Genomic DNA, 23,007 nt, shown 5'->3' on the forward strand with positions numbered 1-23,007 from the left:
CCATCTGTCCAGCCCCCTTGCCCTCTATTTATCTAGTTTGGGACTCTAGACCATGGACTGGTACTGCCTACATTTAGGGTAGGCCTTCTCATCAAAATTAATCTAATCTAGAAACTCCTTTACAAGACGTTGCCAGAGGTTTGTTTCCATGCTTATTTTAAATTCTGACACCTTGGCCGGCACAAACATTTTAGTCATGGTGATGTATGTGTCACTAATGCTGGTATCCCATCAGCAACATATCCTAGAGAGAACCCCAGCGTGGCAAGAGAACTTACATCCAAGCTATACCAAAGCAAATGGGCAACTGACTGCCTTGTTAAGAAAAGACAAGAGGGAGTGAGCCATGTGTCTCCAATCACTAGACACTGTTTTATAGATGAGCACTGGTGTGTTCTGTCCTGCACTGATTAAATAATGGAGGGTGTGGCCGGGCTGAAAACTGCCTTATGTAGAAATGAACGTTAGCAACGAACTGTCTGAAAAACAGAACTCCACCAGGATGTTGGTCCTCAGTACAGGGGTGTGGTACCGGAGAATCAAGCACCAAATAAAACTAAGGTATCTTGAGGGGCATTTAGCTCCTGATGTGCTATCATCTTAAGGATACAGAGATTTATGTAACACCCAGAATGCATCTCCATCCCATCCGTAGGATGTGTGGAAGTGTTTCTAGCTGGAGAACAGGCATTCTTTCTACCATGTTGGATGGAGGAGCAATCATCTATGGCTGGTGCTCCTCTTGGTACCAATCCAAAATAGGGCAATCTACTGCAAATAAGGTGAATTAGAACAGGGGCTGCCCTTTTTCCAATCCTATCTTTTCAGTGTGGCCCAAACTAGATCTTTCTGAACCCCAAGTGGGTCTATTCCTTAAAGCCTGGCCTTAGCATCCCAGTGATGAGGGCAGGGTAGGGCTAGGAAATGGTCCAGTCATTTAGTCACTTCCCTTTCAACACCACAGGGCTCTTTGCTTCAGGAGAGAGCCTACATGGACACCTCTTCTGTCTCAACAGCCTGCCCCTGGAGTCTTCTTCAGTATATGCCCACGTTGGCCCTGGAAGTCTTCCTTCCCAGGGCAGCAAGCGCCTTCAGAGGAACAGATTCTAGGTTGTTCTTGAGAGCCAAAGACCCTGCTGCCTCAGGATTCAGTTGGAGCTACTAGAATCCCCCACCGGGATTTAGAGTACAGGCATCTACAGGTTCCACTATGTGGGAAAAAGGCAGGAAAGGGGTGGAAGTGGGGTCTTACAGGGACATGTGACAGGGGGTGAAGAGGAGGCACTACTCACAATGTGACTACTCTCTGAGAACAAAACTCCCGTCATTTTCCCTTGAAAGTCTCTATGAAAAATGCAGCCCAGACTTCAGTGATAAAATGATCCCCTGAGAATCCTGACTGTGGATCTGGGAGTGCAGACTCCTCATGTGGACTTACCTCTGGCCCGCTGGAGCAGAGTGTGGCAGGAACTCCACCTACCTACACATCCCCACCCACATCTACCAGTTTGTGAAGATCCCGGAGCATTGATTGCTCTGTTTGTTTCCATCAAAGCCAAGGAAATAGTACTTGCTCTCCTTGACACCCCTGGGGCCTCTGCTGCCCATGGGGCACCTTGTGAGTTTGACTAGGACCCTGCTATATGCTTTTCTCCAGGGAGAAGATGCTCCGTAATTGTTGATGATGAAGCAGAAATGTCTTCAGAAGGGAGGCAAGCCTCTGCTGCTCACGAGCCCTCTGTCCCAGATGGACGTCCCCAGGCTACCTGCCGCTTGTTAAGGTCATCCCACAGCAGCTTTTCAGGGTGAGGATAGACCTCTGCAAAGCCCATTAAACTGTCTATCCGTGGTTCTAGCTTATAAAAAGAATCACAACACCTAGGAGGCAAACGGTAATGAAGCTATGAGCTGAATACAGCCTGAGGATTGCTTGTAGACTTAATTTGTCTGGTTTGTCCCCTGGACCACCACTGTCACAGGAAATGGACAGAGCGGGGCATCTATTCAGTGATGCCGAACTTTACGATCTTCATGAAGACACCCACCTCCACAAATGCTCTTAGCAAATGGGTAGACCACTTGAGAGGCAATGGTAGATACTGAAGTGCAGGAAGGAGGAAGTTATATTTAGGGAATATTCAAATTGAGGAGTTATTTTAAACGTGGAATAATTTTAAAGCATGAAAATAAGTTGTAACTTGTGCATGCTAACTGTAGTTTCCACCTCCATTAAAAGGAAGCAAGAATGAGTGATAATTAGATGACGGTGACGACAGTGACGACACTTATCTGACACTTCCTATGTGTTGGCACTATTTTGAATATAACATTTTAACTCTGACAGCGGCCCTGCCGGGTTCCTAAATGAAATGTGCCCATTTTACAGATGAGAATATTAAGGCAGAAGGGAGTTAAGTAGTCTGAAGCTACGTAGTTAATAAATGTTAAGCCACATCTTCTGTGTCCTATAAACATATCTCCTATCTTTGGGGAGAAGAAAAAACATTGAGGGAAGAGATGACCCAGAGGCAGGTTTATTTGTTCATGACTTCAACATGACTTGAGTGCATTCATACAGACACCAGGAGTACTCTAGATTTCTATCCTTTGCTTTTTTTTTTTTCCAGCTTAATAAACAGATCTCCTTAAGTTCTGGCAAATCTTTTCAAGAAAGAGAAGAAGAGGAGGAAGAAGAGGAGGAGGAAGAGGAGGGGGAGGGAGGGGAAGGGGGAGGAGGAACATCCTGTCAGGAAAGCCGTTAGTGAGTGTGTGAGTTCACCACACTTGTGGCATCTGTGCACATCAAGATCTGCTGTAAGGCCTTCCTCAGACTGTGTTGAGACATGCCAGAGAGGCTGCAGGGCTGAGTGTGCACATCTCTCCCAAATGCAAGGTCAGTGAATGGGCCATGCATGGGAGGAGTGTTTACATTATGAAATCAGCAAGTGCACAACGTAAGGCTCTGTGTGTGTGTGTGTGTGTGTGTGTGTGTGTGTGTGTGTGTACGCTCAATAGTTCAACACCAGCTTACCAGTCTGTCACTGTATACTCCACAGGCCTCTTCCCCTAGAGACAGAGTGACAAGCCTCAAGCCATTCAGCTTTCTCCAGTAACTGCACTTCGGATAATGCAGAGTACACACTTGTCTTCCTTCATGCTTCCCTCTAGGGCCATTATCATCTGTCAAGCAGAACTTTCATTACGAACATTTTCCCTCCTAAGAGGCACTAAACCACCAGAGTCGCCTGCCTCACGACTTCCTGTGTCACAGACACAGCGCTTCTCACATCTGCTGACTCTCTCTCCCCAGACCCCCAGCTCCGTCTTCTTGCTTTCTTGCTCCGTAGCAACCCAGTTGAATTCTCTATTCCTGGTATCAGTTACAGCTCTGGTTAGATCAGATTTTGAGCCCCAGCTTCACCCCTGCAGAATTCCCCCTGAGACTTGCTTTCATCATCTGTAAACTGAGGATTAGGGTAAAACTCAATAAAGCTTACAGAATCAACTTGGTGAAGACACCTTTTAAAGTATTTAAAGCTCAGATAATATATAGCTGGTATGAAAAAAACACTTTGATGTGCTTAGCTGCTGCATCTTCCTGTGGATCTTACCAAAAACCCCAGCAGAAGCAAGTTGAGGGAGGGGTCGCTTATTTTGGCTTGTGATTCCAAGGGATACAGCCCATCCCAGTGGGGAAGGTGCAGCCATAAGAACTACGTTAGTGGCCATGGGAGCTCGCTGCATAGCTTGTGCCTCATCTCTTGGCAGCGCAGGCAGCAGTGAACTCAGTAAGAAGCAGGACCAGGCTATCCTTCTCAAGGCCCATCTCCTAGGTGAGCCACTTCTTCCACACAGACCCCACCTACTAAAACAGCGCCACCTGCTGGAGACTATGTGTTCAAACACATGAGCCTATGGGGGAACATTCCATAGTCAAACCACAAGATGGGTTCTATCAGGGCTCAGCACTGACACTCGCTCCCCTACTAGCTAATTTCTGCAGCAAATCAATTTCACAGCTCCTTGATGTTCATCTAGCTCTCTTGTCTGGAAGGGCCTCTCCATTACTTACTGAAGTCATCCCATGGCCTTCAAATCCCTCCCAGGACAGCACTTTCTCTGTAAATGCTTGCTAATTTTCCCAACTTTAACTGCACTTGGTGTTGCTAGCCTGCTGGAAGCCATGGGTCTCCTCACACCTTCACCACTCCCTCTCACCATCCTATGTGGCCTGAAAGGCTCGGAGATCCATGTTTCTTTGGGGTTATGGTTAACATTAGAAAAGCAGGAGTGTTGTACCTTGTTCCACAGTGGTTCATTTTCAGGATTCCCTAGGGATCATGAGATCCAGAGCCCCTGGAAGTTTCTGCAGACCTCATACTGACAACCACATTTCCATATGAAGACACAGAGCTGGATACCCAATCAGGCCCTGTGACTTTGTCTCCAACATCTGTCTATCCCACCAGGCCTTTGGAAGACTTGGACTAAGCCTGACAAAGTTGTTTGAAGGACGTGAAGGCCAGTGGTCAGGGCCTAAGAGAACATTCCAAAGAGGGCTGGTGGGCACCTAGCAGGTCAGGACATCCAGGAGAAACCCGAAGACATGAACTGGAAGGCAGACTGAGAATCAGAATTGGCATAAGGTTCCAAATGAGTTTCTGGAAGCAATCTTAGGGAGAAATGATCCGTTGGCCTCATCCTTTGGTTCAGATTGGCAATGTCCCAGTTGAGAGCCCTGATCAGACCACAAACGGTCATTTGCAGGAAAGTAATCACTGAGAGTCCATCCTCATTCTATCATGCAGGATGTGGGCTTTTTATATTTCCTAATGGCTACCCAGGTTCCTGTCCTTGGAAGACAGCCTGCAGTATAAAACCTGCTCTATTCTCTTTCTGTCGTGCTTCTTTACCATTAATGGTAAGTCATCTTATGACTTGAAACAATTTCATTCATTCATTCATTTTTCTCATATGCTAACTACTTCCCCCATGAGAAAGGAAGGTTGAGGGTTAGGGATTCTGCCCTCTTTTCATAATGCACACAGCACTTAATGAATATTTGTTGAATGAGATAACCATGGCATGTCATATTAGTAGAGACTTGTTCTTTTCTTCCTACTTTTTGGAGGGATTTGTTTTACTGTATATTTTTTAACTTCTCAGTTTGATGCTTCCTGTAATTACAGCCCTGCTTGCCTTGCGACTGTGAGCACTAAGTTTATAAGTCCTTGCTTAACAGCGTTCTCAGGTTTTAGCTTTAAAAGGTTCAGTACTATTCAATTCTGAATACTCTCACATATTCATTGAGATGTCTTTTAGGACACATAACCTCTTTGGAAGCACATGTGAGTGCACATGTACATGTGTTCCATTTCCAAGTAAGTGAGGGGCAGAAGAACATGTACTGCTCCTGCAGACGGCCATAGACTTGATTTCCAGTAACCACATAGTGGCTTACTATTATCTGTAACTCCAGCTCCAGGGGATTTGACACCTCCTTTTGGCTTCCCCAGTCACCAGGCTTGAAGGTGGTACACAGGCATACAGGTAGATGAAACGCCTTTAATCCCAGCACTTGGGAGGCAGAGGCAGGTGGATTTCTGAGTTCAAGGCCAGCCTGGTCTACAAAGTGAGTTCCAGGACAGCCAGGGCTATACAGAGAAACCCTGTCTCAAAAAACAAACAAACTAACTAAAAAAACCAAACAAAAACAAAACAACTCCCCCACCAAAAGACAAAAAACAAACAAAAAACCACTCATACACATAAAACATAACAAGCAAATATAAAGAAAACCTTTTGAAATTAAATCGTTATGCTGTTTCTAAATGTATCTGTGAGCTGAGATTAATGTGTAATTCTGATCATCTGTTTGCAGTGCTGTGATTAATCCAGGGCCTTGCACATGCAAGGACCTGTATTCATTCCCAAGTCCAATCTTTTGGGGCGACAGTACTGGGGCTTGCCAATTTCCAGCATGCATGACTATTCCATGCACCCTGGAAAGGTCTGTTCTCCATCTTCATACAGGTCCCACTGACCACACTTGACATCCGTACTGCTCAACTGTATCCCTTCTTCTGCACGGGTTCCCACTACTATTGTGCTTCTCTCCTCCATTTTAGTCCCTAGTTCTCTGCAAGTTCGTCTTTAGTGTCTCCTTAGTGGCCACTGTTCCCTTGATAAAGGACTACAGCTTATGTCTGCAGCTCAGATCTGGAGGGTGAGGGGAGGGAATCCAGTTTGGTTCTGAGTGAGTACTAAGGGTATAGAGGGGCTGAAAGAGAGAAGGCCTTCTCAGGGAGATTTAGTCACGAGTCTTTAGATGAAGTCCCACCCCCACAGTAATCCTCGATGAAGTAGATGGTCCTTGCTTATCCAAACTGTTTTATTTGATGGGGGATGTGAACACATACACCTTACTCAGGGTGAAGCAGGGATTAAATGCCTTTTTGGGGAAGGAACACCCAGGAAGGGAAGCTCATTGGCTGAACACTCCAGACCTATCTGGATACCTCATTAACACGGAGAACTCCAGCTTTTATACTACATGACTGAGTCGTGGTCCTCTCAGTTGTGTGTCATGGTTTCATGTTCCAGATCAGATAGCACTGAAGAGGGCTGGCTCCATGCCTGATGTTCTCAATTCTGAGATTCCCCAGGGTCTGAGTCTGCTCACCCTTACCAGTTCTTTTGTCTGGCAGTGCAGTCCACTTGCCTCACAGGGAACATGGCCAGTACCCCAGCTCTGGGAGGGCAGGGAGAGGAGATTCCTGGGGACTTCCTTGGGATTTGTTGGTCAGCTAGTCTAGCTGACTTGGGGAGCACCGGGTTTCATGAGAGACCATGCCTCAAAAGAGAAGGTGGAAAAGGATTAGGGAAAGTATTTGACATTGACCTCTGGCCTCTATACATGTGCACGCTGACAGACAGATACACACACACACACACACACACACACACACACACACACACAGAGGAGAAAAACAAAACACAGATCAATCGGATCCCCATTTCCCTAGCAGGTGATCTGGCCGTCTTGCTGGCTACCTTGTAACAACCACCATCAGGCCTTCTTGACGGCTACTTTGTAACAACTACCTCCTGACCTAATTAACAGCTACTTTGTAACAACCACCTCCTGGCCTAATCAACAGCTACTTTGTAACTATTGTCTTCTCTCTGGCTGCTTTTTAAGTATCTCCTCACTATTGTCCTGCAGTTTATCTCCAAAGCCTTCAGATGTCCTTTATTTGTAATCCTCTGACTTAGATTTAGGGAATGCTATGGTTCAAACTTGGTTTGCTTGTATCCCTTACTGTTTGTGAGATGCTGGCTTGATGTCCAGAAAAACAGCACCGAGAGCTGGTGGAGCCTGTAAGTGGGAGGTTCTTAGGTAAGTTTGAGGATGTGACTTTAAAACGGACCATAGGACTCCAGCCTCCCTCTGGGTCCTTGTTTGAAGATATGACCTGTTCTTCCCACGTATGCTTTCCCAACGTACCTCACCTGCCTTAAGACCTTCACCAGAAGATCACCAGCGACACTGGTGACCCTCTAGATCCCTTGACTCTAGAACCGTTACCCTGACTTGGGTATTTTGTTACAGGAACAGAAAACAGATGACTTCAGGACTTTCTAGGATAATTATTAATATGATTGGTTAATTCTGAAAATTTTTTCAGCTATTATCTCTTGGATTGTGCCTCTTCCCCACTACAATTAACCCCTTCTGGAACACTGATTAGAGAGCAGTTAAACTGGTGACTCCCCTGTAGTAGCCACCTGTGGCTAGTTAGGACATCCAACGCTAGAGCTGTTTCATCAGGCACACCTCAGCGCATGCTCACTCTCTCTCTCTCTCTTAATCTTTCTTTCATATTTTCCAATTCTGTCTCATGGGCACATGAATGAATGTTTCGTTTAGGCCAATATTCCGGTTCTCCGTTCACTATTTCTTCATTAGTCTGTTCAATCACATACTTTTTAAAAATCCATTGTATATACAGTTTTGTTCCTAGACATTATATTTTGAGATATATGTAAATCTAAACATAAAATAGACCTGGTGGTGATATTACTCTAGGATTTTCTGAACCATCTTTTTTCTTTTTTCTTCCTTTCCTTTTTTCTTTCCTTCTTTCTTCCTTTCTCTCTTTCTTTCTTCTTTCTTTTTCTTTTTTTTTTTTTTTGCAAGAAGTTTTATCAGCCCCTATAAGTAATGTGATTTCTGACCAAATGCTCATGATTCGGGGAGGAGTGTTGGGATGGGGGAGTGCTGGCTCAAGGTAAGTGTTTCTCACGGGAAACTCTGTTTCCCCTTTCCCCAGCCCCTAGAGTTCTGACAGATTCGCTTTCTAGCTGTCAGGTTTTATATGTGGTAGAGTTTACATCTCATTAATCTAGCAGTGGCTGTTGTCCCTTGGGCTCCCAGCTTAACGCATGAGTGCTGAGATACGCGATAGTTTGTGTTTTTCCATGGTGTTATATTCTACACATTGGGAAAGCCCTAGATGGCAGGGCCCTGCTTCCCATGAAGCCATCTAGGTCTCAAGTATTTATGGTTTGACAGCAAGCTCTGGAGGAAACAGCCAACCTCTGTACTCAGAGTGTCACTGATTTTATTTATAAATTGTTATGATTACCGTCCATTGTGGTGATTCATGGCTGTAATCTTAATTCTTAGACTGAAGTGGAAAGACTGTCATGAGTTCAAGGTCAACTGAGGCTATACAGTTTAGACCACCTGACCTACATAGTAAGACCTTAACAAACAAACAAACAAACAAACAAAATGAAACAAACAAACAAGCAAGCAAAAGCAAAATAAAAAACCCAAAGACCAGCAACAACAAAAAACCCTAATTCTAACAAAAACATCATGAAAATCGAGTAGCAGAACATCTACACAACAGCAATGTTACACACACACACAAACACAGAGAGAGAGAGAGATTTCATATATATACATATTTATGATGAACTTTGATTTATCAATCAAGTATAACAAGAGTTACAATAACTAACAATGAAATAGAACCATTATGATAATGCACTGCAATAAAATTTACTACAGTTTGTGGATTCTTTATTTCTGGAATTTTCCACTTAATATTTTAGGGCTGGAATTGAACATGGGCAACGGAAGCCCTGGAAAGTAAAAGCAAAGGCAAGCGTGAAGTGCCGGGAGACAGAAGCTGGAGCTTCTCTGCACAGTTCTGAACTGAGACAGTTCCAGGTCCAGGAAGCAGCCTGATGGACACATTCTTGCCCACAAGGCATCTAGATGCTTGTGTTAGGCTTATGTGTCTGAGGCTGCTCAGCACCTGGGAACTCAGCTCTGGATTCTGAACCTTGACATCCTCTCCTCCCAGCTACATTGTTCCTAGACCTCACCCTGGACCACTCAGCTCAGTGAGCAAGAGCATCCCACAGGCTGCCACTCCCATCCATGCCTTTGATCCATCTGACGGAACAGCTACTGGTGCCTGTGGCTCTTTTGCTCTATGTTGCCAGAGCCAACTAACCAGTGCTAGGCTGCAGGAAGCCAAAAATAGCCACACTGGACAGTCATGGGTAGAGCGTTAAACACCCTAGTGGCCCATTTGCAAAAAAAGAGAAAATGGGTGAAATTGATCAGAAAGATGCGTTCTGTGCAACCTAATATATTAAAAATGCCACACTGACACATGATAGTGTTAAGAGCTTTTCCATCAAGGCATTTCAAAATGTACTTAGGTTTGGATATGCATGTGTGTGTTCATGTACGTGCATGTGCACATGTTTATGTAGGCAAGAGGTCAGCCTTGAGTGTTTTTCTTCAGAATTATATCTATCTTGGTTTTTGAGACTCTTTGATTCATCCAGGCTGGCTGGTCAGAGATCCCCTGGGAGTCTCTGCTTTCCCAACACTGAGATTATCAAGGAGTATTAGCACATCTGGATTTAAAAAAAAAAAAAAAGAAAAGAAAAAACAACTGGGGACAAAGCTTACACAGCCAGCAAATTACTGAGTCATCTCCCCAACTCAGTGTTAAAGTTACTCATGAGAGACATTACTTTTCTTTGGTCTGTCTTCAAAATTTGGTTGTTTATACTCCATCGTATTTGATTTGGGCTAGTTCATCAACTGAACAGCCACACGTGTCTGATGGCTACCATATTGGACAGTGTAGATCTCAAGTGGTCTAAGAGTTTCAAGCGATCACTCGTAACTTAAAACTTAAGGAACTGTAAGAATTTAAAACACATTTCTCATGCTTTCCTTATGTTTTCAGTGGGACCCATAAATGAAAGCTCCAAAAAGTTATTTTCTCCCACTATATTGTTAATGAGCCCAATCTCCTTCCCTCATATGCACAGCTGTCTGCCTGGAAGACCCACTCTTTCCCTTTTCCCCAGTCACCTCAAAGGAATCTATTTTCCTCCCTAAAGTTTAAAAGGCAAATCTTCAGCAAACTGAAGCTAAAGCAAAGTAGCTTTCCTGAATCCGCTAGGCAGCTTGTCAGCTCCACCTGGGGCCTTGTCCATATCTTCCAACTACATTGTATCTGCTTCACAGCACTGCCCGGTCTCAACTGAATTTGTTTTATAGAGAAGGGGTATTTCTCATCTCTATTATACTAGTCACTTTTGCGTTACTATGACAAAATGCAAGGAGATAAGAAAATTTAAAGGAGGAAAGGTTTCTTTGGGCTCATGGTTTCAGTCTCTGACTGCCTGATCCTGACACTTGAGACTTATGGTAAGGCTGTAAATCACAGTGGAGAGTGTGTTGGAGGAAGCTGCTCACCTCGTGACAGCTGGTAAGCAAAGAGAAAAAGAAGGAGCCAGAATCCCAATATCTTCTTCAAGGGTATGTCATCAACAACATAACTTCCTTCCACTGGGCCCAAGCTCCTAAAAGTTCTACCACCTCTCAACAGTGCCACAAGTGGATCCAAACTGAAGCGTCTGTAGACCCAATACCTAACACAGGGATGGATGCTCACAACCTGAAAGTTTAGTTCCCTGGATAGAATGGTCCAAGAAAGAAGCAAAGTGAGACATACCAGCCAAGACCAAAGCCATGATATGATTGTAGCCTAAGCTTAGAAGGGGGTTCACCATCACTTTCTCAACATTCTGCTTGTCATAGATCACCCTGGTTTGGGCATCTCTATATGGTAGATGCCAACAGAGGTCTCTTAGAGGCTGGTTATAGAATAAGGAATGGAACACAGAAATTCTAGACAAGAGAATGTAAGTTTCAAATTTAGAATCTTGATATCCTGTCCAATGGAAGTCAAGCTCTTCAGATTCTCAGCACGGCATCTTCTGGTCATACCCACAGGATAGCTTGCTACTGTAGAATCATTTCTTAACCATTTCCCTGTGATCTTAAACGAGTTCTACTGTGTGAGCCAGGGCCAAATCCTGATAGGTGAGCGCCTGGCCCCAACCATAGAGAAGTGTCTCTTGCTTGATAAGGAGAAACCCAGATCTGCTTGCTGAGTGAATGGATTCATTCCTTAAACCTATCAGCATCCAGCCAACCCAAGGCTGACAGCAATTAAACTCATAGCCACACAAAAACTTAAAGTGAGCATTGGACTCAAAAATTGAGAAGATGGTAAAAATCTTATGTCAACATAGGTGAGCATAGCTATAATGGCAGCCACCAAAAATTTGACGCTATTCACTTAAATTTTTTTTTCCATTTTTTATTAGGTATTTAACTCATTTACATTTCCAATGCTATACCAAAAGTCCCCCATATCCACCCACCCCCACTCCCCTGCCCACCCACTCCCCCTTTTTGGCCCTGGTGTTCCCCTGTACTGGGGCATATAAAGTTTGCAAGTCCAATGGGCCTCTCTTTCCAGTGATGGCCGACTAGGCCATCTTTTGATATATATGCAGCTAGAGTCAAGAGCTCCGGGGTACTGGTTAGTTCATAATGTTGTTCCACCTATAGGGTTGCAGATCCCTTTAGCTCCTTGGCTACTTTCTCTAGCTCCTCCATTGGGAGCCCTATGATCCATCCATTAGCTGACTGTGAGGATCCACTTCTGTGTTTGCTAGGCCCCGGCATAGTCTCACAAGAGACAGCTACATCTGGGTCCTTTCAATAAAATCTTGCTAGTGTATGCAATGGTGTCAGCGTTTGGATGCTGATTATGGGGTGGATCCCTGGATATGGCAGTCTCTACATGGTCCATCCTTTCATCTCAGCTCCAAACTTTGTCTCTGTAACTCCTTCCATGGGTGTTTTGTTCCCAAATCTAAGGAGGGGCATAGTGTCCACACTTCAGTCTTCATTCTTCTTGAGTTTCATGTGTTTAGCAAATTATATCTTATATCTTGGGTATCCTAGGTTTGGGGCTAATATCCACTTATCAGTGAATACATATTGTGTGAGTTTCTTTGTGAATGTGTTACCTCACTCAGGATGATGCCCTCCAGGTCCATCCATTTGGCTAGGAATTTCATAAATTCATTCTTTTTAATAGCTGAGTAGTACTCCATTGTGTAGATGTACCACATTTTCTGTATCCATTCCTCTGTTGAGGGGCATCTAGGTTCTTTCCAGCTTCTGGCTATTATAAATAAGGCTGCTATGAACATAGTGGAGCATGTGTCCTTCTTACCTGTTGGGGCATCTTCTGGATATATGCCCAGGAGAGGTATTGCTGGATCCTCCGGTAGTACTATGTCCAATTTTCTGAGGAACCGCCAGACTGATTTCCAGAGTGGTTGTACAAGCCTGCACTCCCACCAACAATGGAGGAGTGTTCCTCTTTCTCCACATCCACGCCAGCATCTGCTGTCACCTGAATTTTTGATCTTAGCCATTCTGACTGGTGTGAGGTGGAATCTCAGGGTTGTTTTGATTTGCATTTCCCTGATGATTAAGGATGTTGAACATTTTTTCAAGTGCTTCTCTGCCATTCGGTATTCCTCAGGTGAGAATTCTTTGTTCAGTTCTGAGCCCCATTTTTTAATGGGGTTATTTGATTTTCTGAAGTCCACCTTCTTGAGTTCTTTATATATGTTGGATATTAGTCCCCTATCTGATTTAGGATAGGTAAAGATCCTTTCCCAATCTGTTGGTGGTCTTTTTGTCTTATTGACGGTGTCTTTTGCCTTGCAGAAACTTTGGAGTTTCATTAGGTCCCATTTGTCAATTCTCGATCTTACAGCACAAGCCATTGCTGTTCTGTTCAGGAATTTTTCCCCTGTGCCCATATCTTCAAGGCTTTTCCCCACTTTCTCCTCTGATGTTGTGTAGATCTGAGAGTCTTGGGAGGCAAACATGGAGAATTTCCAGAAAATTGAAAGCAAAGATGCTTTGTCTCCATAAGATAAATAAGAAGGGACTCACAGGCATGACACTTACACAGAAGCCTTCAAGTGAGATTATTAAATCATCTCACATCATTAGTGCAATAGTGACTAGGGTCTCTTGTCTCTCCAGATCCATCTTGTGGACATTGCCGCTTTGCCTACTCTAATAAATCTGTACCCTGCTTAGAAAAAAAGAGAGATTTGATCATGGATTGTAGCATTTATTGATTCTTTGATTGATTGATTGCCAATGTGTATGTGCGGATTGTTTTTAAGCATAAGGTTAAAAAATAAATAGGAACTCTATAGGTTCTCTCCTCATAATATCATGTGACATCTACTTTGGAGACCATCTTTAATTTGATATCTACCTGTTCCATTCTACTTACCGGCAGGATATGGTTATCCAGTGGATTTGGGATAAGCGATAGAATTTCTTCCTGTATCTCAATGTTCTTTCATCTACACGGGAGGGGAGGAAGTCTGTAGAGGGAAATAGTGGGGTGATCTCAAGTTCCCATGGGTTTCGGGACTACAGAAGTTTGTATGGTGAATGGGATTGACCTCAGGAAGCCTAGCTGTTGGCAGTTTTAGAGCGATGGCCTCATCATGACAGCGAATGAAGCTATACTCATTTGCACTAGGGGGCAATCAGAGGAGGCTAGCTAAACAGAGCAGAGGGCCTTGGGTCCGGGAGCTCCCTACAGAAGGTAGGGTTGTTAGAGAAGGGAATTGGGGTGTAAATAGGAGTTAGTAGAAGCAGTATGCGGGAACTTCCTCTGTGAAACTTCTGCCAATAGAATTAGGGGCCAGAGGCAGAAGTGTTCTCTTTCTTACTGTGGAGACAGTTAGATGTGCAAAGCTCTACAGTGAGTGAGTAGATATGGCCGCTTAATGGGACCCTCATCTCCATGAGTCTGAGTCTGAGCAGAAGAGTCCAAGTTCAGCCTTACCAGGGAAGAAGGTCAATTAGGATGTGCACTGGCTGGTTTTGTGCCAACTTGACACAGCTGGAGTTATCACAGAGAAAGGAGCTTCAGTTGAGGAAGTGCCTCCATGAGATCCAGCTGTAAAGCATTTTCTCAATTAGTAATCAAGGGGGGAGGGCCCCTTGGGGGTGGGACTATCTCTGGGCTTGCAGTCTTGGGTTCTATAAGAGAGCAAGCTGAGCAAGTCAGGGGAAGCAAGCCAGTAAGGAACATCCCTCCATGGCCTCTGCATCAGCTCCTGCTTCCTGACCTGCTTGAGTTCCAGTCCTGACTTCCTTTGGTGATGAACAGCAATGCGGAAATGTAAGCTGAATAAACCCTTCCTCCCCAACTTGATTCTTGGTCATGATGTTTGTGCAGGAATAGAAACCCTGACTAATTCAGGATGCAGAAACACTAAGAACAGTACTCTCATGTGTCCAAGGCCAGAGCTTGTCTCTCACCTCCTCAGAGTGACTGGTCTGAGGGCCAGAGACAAAGCCCTTTGTCCTCTGATCTGGAGATTATAAGCCTGTTTGCATGGGTAGCAGTGCTTCTGGTACCCCCTGCCCCCAAGAGAAGCAGTGTGGCACCCTGATAGAAATTTCCAGCTCAAGGCTATTGTGTGGTCTAGGCTTAGCAAGCTATGAATTCCTAAGTGACCAGAACTGATTTCTGGATAGATGGAGATATCCCTAGAAATTCTCAGGAGGGAAAATAATTCTGGAAGCAATTCAGTATTTTGCAGCCAAAAAAAAGTCATATTTATAATTATGGCTTCATTTTTAGGAGCAGGCAAAAGTGAGTGCTCAACACCTCCTCTCTCCTGGTCAAATGTAAAGACAATGCCATGAAAGTATAATGACCAACAAATTAAGTCATATCCTGCAACAGCTTCTATTTTTAAACAGCATGCAAACATCCATAGGAAGGATAATCGATCCCACATCTCTGGCCAAAAAAATAAAGTTAAGTGTCCACACAGAGGTGTTGACACCTCCATTCTTCTCTCTATTCAGCAATGTCACTGAAACAAAGGCAAGCAATAAAAAGGTTCAAATCCACGCGGTCAAAAGGACGTGGTGAATATCTGTCAGCGTACACTTGCTATTCACAAGAATGGAGGGATGCAAGCTCACAACTGACGTTTACAGGAACTGGAGGCTGAAGAACAGAGAATCACAGATGATGAAGCGTCCAGGGAAAGTGGAAACTTAAAACCATGGCAGAGGAAGTCACAGAAACAAGCTCCCTCCTTAGGAAGCATCCTGATAAAACCTAGATGCACTGGATGCAGGTCCCTGAGAAGGCAGCAAAAACAGAAGTGGCTACGCACTTAGCTCCCCTTGTTCTGTGTCTACTTCCTGTAACCAAACAATGGCCCTTCCCATTACCTGTGGGAGCAGGAAGTTGAACAATAGACTCTGCACTACAGATACCTTGGGCAGAATGAAACTCTTATTGCAAAATGGAAGGTTGTGTCGCACTGGCAGAAAAATTTCAGAATAGGACTTGCGGGGGGGTGGGGGGGCGTCCTTTAGGACCAGTGACTCAGCCAACTACCTCAAGCAGCCCCTAAGCCTTGGAGAACCAACTGGCAATGAATTCTAGATTTATCTTGTCCTTTGCTGCCTATCTGTAGGTAAGAAGCCTGCTGTGTGTAACCTGTTGGATACAGGCATCCTACCTCACCAGCCAGACAGAGAAGCTGGTAAGCGATGCACAACAAACCTGCTTCACAGAATGGTGGGAAGGGGAGTCCTGATGTTGTCAGAAACGGGGGGTGGGGGGTGTCCACCCAGCAGGAAAAGATCTGGAGAACAAATACTCCTACTTCTTCTTCCCCACTCCCTCTCCCTCCAATTTCCATGTTTCCCACTGACCAAAGTCACGAAAGCCAGAGGGCAGGAAGACCACTGAGGAGTCTTAACAAGCATCCACACCCTGTGGTGCAGAGCCAGGGAGTATTTGCTTACTACTTGCCTGCCAAAGGGTTTGTATCCAGAGCTTTAAGATGCTCGGAGAAACTAGCAATGATAGCAACAACAATAGCAAAACCCACAAGGAATTGAATTCTAAAACGGCCACAGGATCTTCACAGACATTTATTTTTTTTCAAATAGAGAAATGCAGAATGACCAAAATGATATTTTTAAATACTCAGTATCACTCTATCAGAGAAATGAAAGTCAAAATGATCTTGAGGTATCATCTCATTCCAGGTAAAGGGGTTATTAACAAAAGTTTGGAAGAGTAAATGCTAGAGATGTAGAATTCTCAATCACCACTGGCAGAAATGTAACTTGGTTCAGCCATTATGGAAAACCCTGTGATGGAGCTACCTCACCTCTGGCTATATATGCAAAGGAAAAACGCTACATACCAGGTACCTGCATGCCTGTGTGTAATTTACTGAAGCACCTTTTTACAATTATCTAAGCTATGGAATCAACATGACTGCCCAGGAATCAGTGAATGGATAAAGAAGGTGTAGCATGCGTGTGTGTGTGTGTGTGTGTGTGTGTGTGTGTGTGTATAAAATTGGATATTTCATAGCCATAAGGAAGAATGGATTCCTGTCGCACAATGGTGTGTCTCGTTGTGGATGCTCTCACATGTAGAAGCTTTAAAAACGTCAAAGTAGAATCATGCTTTCCAGAGAGCTAGGGTAGGTAGAAGGGAAAGCAAGAGGAGGGCCAGCTGGTATAGACATGATGTTTGCATGTGCTGAAACATCACATCGGGCCCCGCTAATATGTGTAATCAATACATGTTAATCAAAAAGAAATCAAAATGTAAAAACCAAGTTTTAGAAAAATGAAACCTTAGGATGAGAGTGATGGAAAGATCCCAAGACAGTGCCTGTGCTGTAAGCCCACAGAGACAAATCCAAACAGGAAGTCAAGAAATACAGCGAGGGAGGGGGTGGCCCGGAGTGACAGCTGGTACGGTTAGGGAAGAATGCCGGCTTTGTTCATAGCTCATGGAAGGACTGATGATAAGTATCCCTAAAAATAAGCACATGGGGAAAGAGAGACGGGTTTAGCCCCAAAGAGAATAGAAAAGCTGCCGAGAAAAGAACTGTGATTTTGATTGGCTCTGACACATGTTGCAGAACGTGGCTAATTAGCGCACAGTCATACTAGCGTGAGAAATTGAGAACCTGTGGATGTCCCTTACAAGTCAAAAGACTCCTCAGGTGTCTTCAGGTTTGTGGAGGACTTTGAGCCAGAACCGCTCAGCTAAGTGATCCATGTTCCTGTCCCACAGCAGTGATGCAATGGCAAATACTTATTCCTTCATGGCACTAGCTTCTGCAGTCATTTGTGTGCAGCAGCAGGTATCTGATAGACAGCCCTGAGGGGTGACAGGATGCGTTGTGTGCTCGTGTACCTTAGAGTGGGTGCAAAGTTGGGAGCTAAGAAATTAGATTTCAGAAAAGAGAGTCAATGCATAGTATAGGAAAGTGAACATTTGAAAATAGGAGCATAAAACCTATTTCCCGAGAGATAGAAGACATATTGGAAAAACTAAACAGTGTTTACCTTGTGGTCCAGGAACCAAGTGTAAAAAGTTCAGTGTCCAGAGTTAGGCGAGGCTCTATTAACGACACTAAGAAAGGAATTTGACTTTTAAATTCTATCCATATCTCTATTAGAAAATAAATGTATTAAAAGGCCATTTCTATGCACTTCCTGATAGAGTCAAGTATCAGAGACCACCTTGCTTAGGTACAAGCAAAATTCTAACCCTTTGATTAGGCAAAAAGAACATAAAAAGGGAGGATTCTGAGATGAAGGCAGACCCCACAGGGATCCCCTCTTAAGTAGAGGTGTTTGACAGCTTTTCAGAGCTCCATGATTCATCTAAGCCAGGCAGTGAGGGCCAAGAGGCCCACAGCAACATGGAAAGGAATCCAGAGTGGGATGAAGGAGTTGGTTCTTTATGTTGAAAAGAAAACTGGCCGTGAAGAGGACCAGATGTTAGGCTAGGCATTAGTCACTCCAGAGCCCTGGGGAAAGTATTCATCCATCAAAAGCAAGCTAGCTGCTGTAAGCGCTCTCTGAAGAAGCACTCCATAGACATCCTTAGCTGCTTTGAACAAGCCCATCGGGAGAGCGACTGACAGGTTACCAAAAGGTCCTCGTAGATTATTTTCTACACAGCAGGTGGTGTCAATTCTCTTCGTGTGCTGACCAGATTACTAGACGAAGTTCATGCTCAAATGGCAACGGCTAACTTTATTATTGTTATCCTAAAACTCACGATAGCTTTGGCCGAGTGTATGATGGTGGGTGCGCAGTTTTCAGTTGTTGAATTCATGGTCCTGGCTGCTGAAGACCCAGAAGTCTTCTCTTCTGAACTAATACCAGATTCCCATGAGATGAGTCACCCACACTGTAAGACGTTAGTGTGGGGGATATAATGATTCTATGACCCTGGAGCTGCCAGATGATGATGACAATGACATCAATGGAGATGATGATAGTGCTGATGGTTATTACGATGATGAAGATGACGACGACGACGATGATGCTGATGATGATGCTGGTAATGATGGTGATGCGGGTGGTGATGATGATGATGGTCATGAATGTCGGGTTGGAAATCTTGTATCTTTCTTTTTTATATTTTGGTTTTTTAAACTTTTTATTAAATTCTTTCTGAGTTTCACATCATGTACCCCAGTCCTCGTCATCTCCCCATCCTCTCATATCCACCCTCACCCTTTGCTCTTGCAACCCCTCCCACAAAATAAAGCACACACATACACAAAAGTATAGAAAAAAATCTTGTTGAAGCTGTGGTGTGTCAGTGTGTCCCACAGTACAACCTTCTGCCCACACATCTTCACTTGCAGATACTCACCGCAATGAGTCATTGGTCTGGTTCAAGGTCTTCAGATTCTCACCAGGACTTCTCCCCATCATCCTGTATTGCCCTGCCTCATGGAGATCCTGCAGTTTTGGATCAGCAGGAATGGCCCAACTGCTCACACATGACATAGATTTTGGGGCAGATCAATTCAGAATTCTGGGCTGTAACTGGGCTGGTCAGCCTGCCTGCTTTTCCTTATCCACACCACCAGGGCGAGTTCTCCAGCACTACTCTGGCTAGGCCACCAAATGCCATCCTTGGTAGGAGAAAAGGCTAGCTCTCCTGCTCTAATGCCCTCGGGCCACCTCACCCACGCCCTTTCTACCAGGGTCAGCATATTAGGCAAGGAGGATGCAAGGCCCACTCTCCTGAGTGCTGCAGCTGGTAAAAGGTTGGGCCAGCCAGCTCACTTGATCTCATGATCCCAGGGCCAGCTCTCCTAACTATCCCAGGTAGCAAGGGAGGAGGAGAGAAAGGGCATCGCCCTGAACCCACAGGATCTCATGGTAGAGGAGCGGTGGGACCAACTCTCCCATGCTCTCACCCTTGGGACTGGATCCTCTGTGCCCCCACCACCAGGGTCAGCTTTGCAGTCCTGCCCAAGCAAGGCACAGGGCCCACTCTCCCCAGTGTTGCCCATGGTAAGAAGAGGGGCCAGCTCTGTGGAACCCTGAAGCCAGTGAGGGGCAGGATGAGTTCTGTATAGCCCTAGACGTCCCCATGGTCCCAGGCGGCTGCGCCAACCAGAGAAGTCCCCATGTTCTCTAGTGGTAATATGAGCTACAGACATCACACCAACCCCAACTTCTGTGAGCTGTGTAGCCACAGACTCAGACTCGGCCCTCCACAGCAGCTTGGACTGGGACCTCATCATGGTTCCAGGTGGCGGGGTTGCCCACTCTCCAGGTCCACCTCTCTTCATAATGCTCAAGCTCCTCCCCTTTCCCTTCTCTCCCATCTGACCACTAAAAGTAGTGGCTCCCACTGCAGGCTGACCACGTGACTGCCGGGCCCCTGGATGATATCCTCAGTCCACAAACTGCATGCATTATGGTGGCAACCGGCCAGCCTGTGCTGTACTCAGGAGGGCAGGTCTGTGGATGGCATGGTGGTCCACAGGTCTCACTCTTCCTCCATCCACCCTTGCTGCATTTCATAGTGGTAGGCGGGGCTCCGTGTGTCTATCTATGGCCCACCTGTGCCACGGGCAGAGGGCAGGTCTGTGAGCGTCTTTCCCCACCAGTTCCACATGACATGGCAGAACGCAGGTCTCTGTCACTCTTCCTCCTCCTCCCATGTTGCACAGCCTGGTTTTGACAGGATTTGATTTTTATGTGTCCTAGGCAGAAAACAAGTTTTGGCCACCAAGCCGGTCATCAAGCTAAGATGAACAAAGGACTGACATCTGCTCTGCTTCTGACTGAGATAAGAACACCACAATCAACAAAGACTCTTTGCCCAATTGCGGGGTCAGAGATGTTGTGGTTTTCTAGAGCAGCTTCTCCTAGAAGCTCATGGTCATCTGTGATGAGCAACTGCTGCAACTCTGTCCCAATCTATGAAAGAACATCCTACCGGAAAAGGGGAAGAAGAAGGAAAGTTCGGAAGACTCAATCACTTCCACTGGGTGGCCGCATCCTTCTCCATTGTCAGAGGACGTGCAGACGAGGGAATGGCATGAGACTACCCATTCATAAAAGGGTGGCCTGTCTCGAAAACTAAAAACCAAAAACCAAACAACAACAATAACAACAACAAAAACAGAAAAGGGCAGAAGTGTCCGGTTGATAGTTTGGGATTGCTTCTGCAATTGGATTTCTCTCGATATGCTTCAAGTCTCTGGTCACACCCTAGTCATCTCCCTGTCACTTGCCTCGTTAAATCCTGATTTTCCCATCCAAATGTGGGGCAAAGTGTCCAGCTATCCTGTAGGGTCTCGGAATCCTATCTCCAGTCCTCTGCTCCTGCTTCCTTCTTCCCCATGTCTCCCTAGCTTTCTCCTTCTCTTACTGCCTCTTTCTCTGGCTTTTTCTGGAACCAGACAAGGGACATCCAACTGTATAAGTGCAGTTTCAACGAATGGAAGCCCTCTCCTTGCAACTTGATGTCAACCAGGTATCCTTTGATGGCAGATATGTTACTATTATTCACGATGGCCTATCTTAGCAAGCTATGTACAAGCTCACATTCACTCCCTTCAGGCTGTCCTAACTCACTCCTCTATGCTTGTGTTTGCTAACATCTACAAGATAGTTTCAGATAAGGAAGAAAAAAAAAACTTTAAAAAAGAACTAACAAAGCTCCTTTAAAATCCTGCAACTCATGATAAGGATAAAGGGATAAAGACACGCATTTACCGTGAGAATTAGGCATCTTTCAGAGATAAGGCCCCGAGTCAGGCTATGAGTGAGTTCTACACTGCCTGTGAAGATTAATAATAAACACAGCCATTGGGAGATAAAGCCACCAACATACAGGGGACAGGAGAGTAGAGCACGGGTCTTGTCCTCGGGGACCTGAACCATATGCAAACAAAGACAGGAGATGGGCCAGCCTCTGAAGCAAAGTGTGACTCATCCTTGAATGTCTACCGAGGACCAAGAGACAACCGCCTGCTCAGGCTGGGGGGAGAGGCCACATGACACCTATGATCTTGATAAGGAAGCAGCAGAAGGCAATAGGAAAGGCAGTGAGAACAGAGCTTTAGAGTTCTCACCCATGATCCCAGGAGCTGGAGTTGGAGGTAAGAGGATCATTGAGTTTAAAGTCAGTCTGTGCTAGATAGAGAGATTTTGCCTTAAAAAAAAACAAACGAACAAGCAGCCCTATTTGAGGTATTCTGACAATAAGGACAGCAAGAGACTGAGTTATTTGCCACTTCTCTGTAATTGCTGTTTTTCCTCATGACCCACAGTAAAGACCTTAAAGACAAAAGATCTTCTCTGTTCACCCTCGGGGGACTTTAAAGGGAAAAACTCCAAAGATAGTGGCCACTCCTGAAGGAGAGAAAATGAGTTGATTTTTTTTTCTGGAGCATGCTATAGAGTTGGGGAAGATGCTATGGAAAATGGAAAAAGACTTTAGAACCGATCTCTAGAGATACATCATGGAAGCCAAGCACGGTAGTGCACATAAGCAGTCTTAGCACTGAGCAAGAGTCAGAATGTTCACAGGTTCAAGGCCAGCCTGGGCCACAGAGAGCCCTTCTCTCAAAATGGAAAGAAAGAAAGAAAGAGAGAGAGAGAGAGAGAGAGAGAGAGAGAGAGAGAGAAGGAAGGAAGGAAGGAAGGAAGGAAGGAAGGAAGGAGGGAGGGAAGGAGGGGAGGAGAAAAGGAAATAAAGAGGAAGGGAGGGAAGAGGAGAGGAGGAGGAGAAGGGAGCAGAGGAGAGGAGAGCGGAGGGGAGAGGGGAGGAGGGCAGGGAAAAGGAAACAGGATGGTGGAAGTGAGGAAACAACACAGCACAGCGTGAGATGCTGCTGAACTTGGCAGTGAAGCCCTGGATCTGGGAAACACCACACCCCACAGAAAGATAGCAAGCTTCCCCTGCCTCCTGCTTCCCCTCCGATGGATGAGACTAGCTTTTGTCTGGTTAACCTCCTTATGCCAGCTCATGACATCAACATGTCATCAAGGGCCTCAGTCGCTGATGAGTCCCTCTGGCAATGTTGTATGACCAAGATAAACCTTAAAGCCACCACTGGATGATGCTCTCTTCGAGGTCCTAGCAGAGCGTTTATCTTCAGGAACAGGCTGACTGGCTTCTTAATATCTCTCAGAGTGTTCTGAAGAAATGGTTCTCAACCTGTGGGCCATGGCCTTTGGGGGTTGAA

General features: G+C 45.2%; 1 long non-coding RNA gene across 2 annotated transcripts; it reads left to right on the top strand.

The window, feature by feature from the left end:
* Positions 1–481: 481 nt before the first annotated feature.
* On the top strand, positions 482–2,649 carry Gm33684. Of its 2 annotated transcripts, XR_382286.1 has the most exons (3): positions 482–561; positions 1,658–1,805; positions 2,628–2,649. It is a non-coding gene; the product is annotated as a predicted gene, 33684 (long non-coding RNA). The 2 variants fall into 2 exon arrangements; XR_382285.1 differs by lacking the exon at positions 2,628–2,649 and having other exon boundaries at positions 1,658–1,913.
* Positions 2,650–23,007: the final 20,358 nt, after the last annotated feature.

Source organism: Mus musculus, chromosome 13 (assembly GCF_000001635.26).
Source record: "Mus musculus strain C57BL/6J chromosome 13, GRCm38.p6 C57BL/6J".
In the NCBI taxonomy this organism is placed as follows: Eukaryota; Metazoa; Chordata; class Mammalia; order Rodentia; family Muridae; genus Mus; species Mus musculus.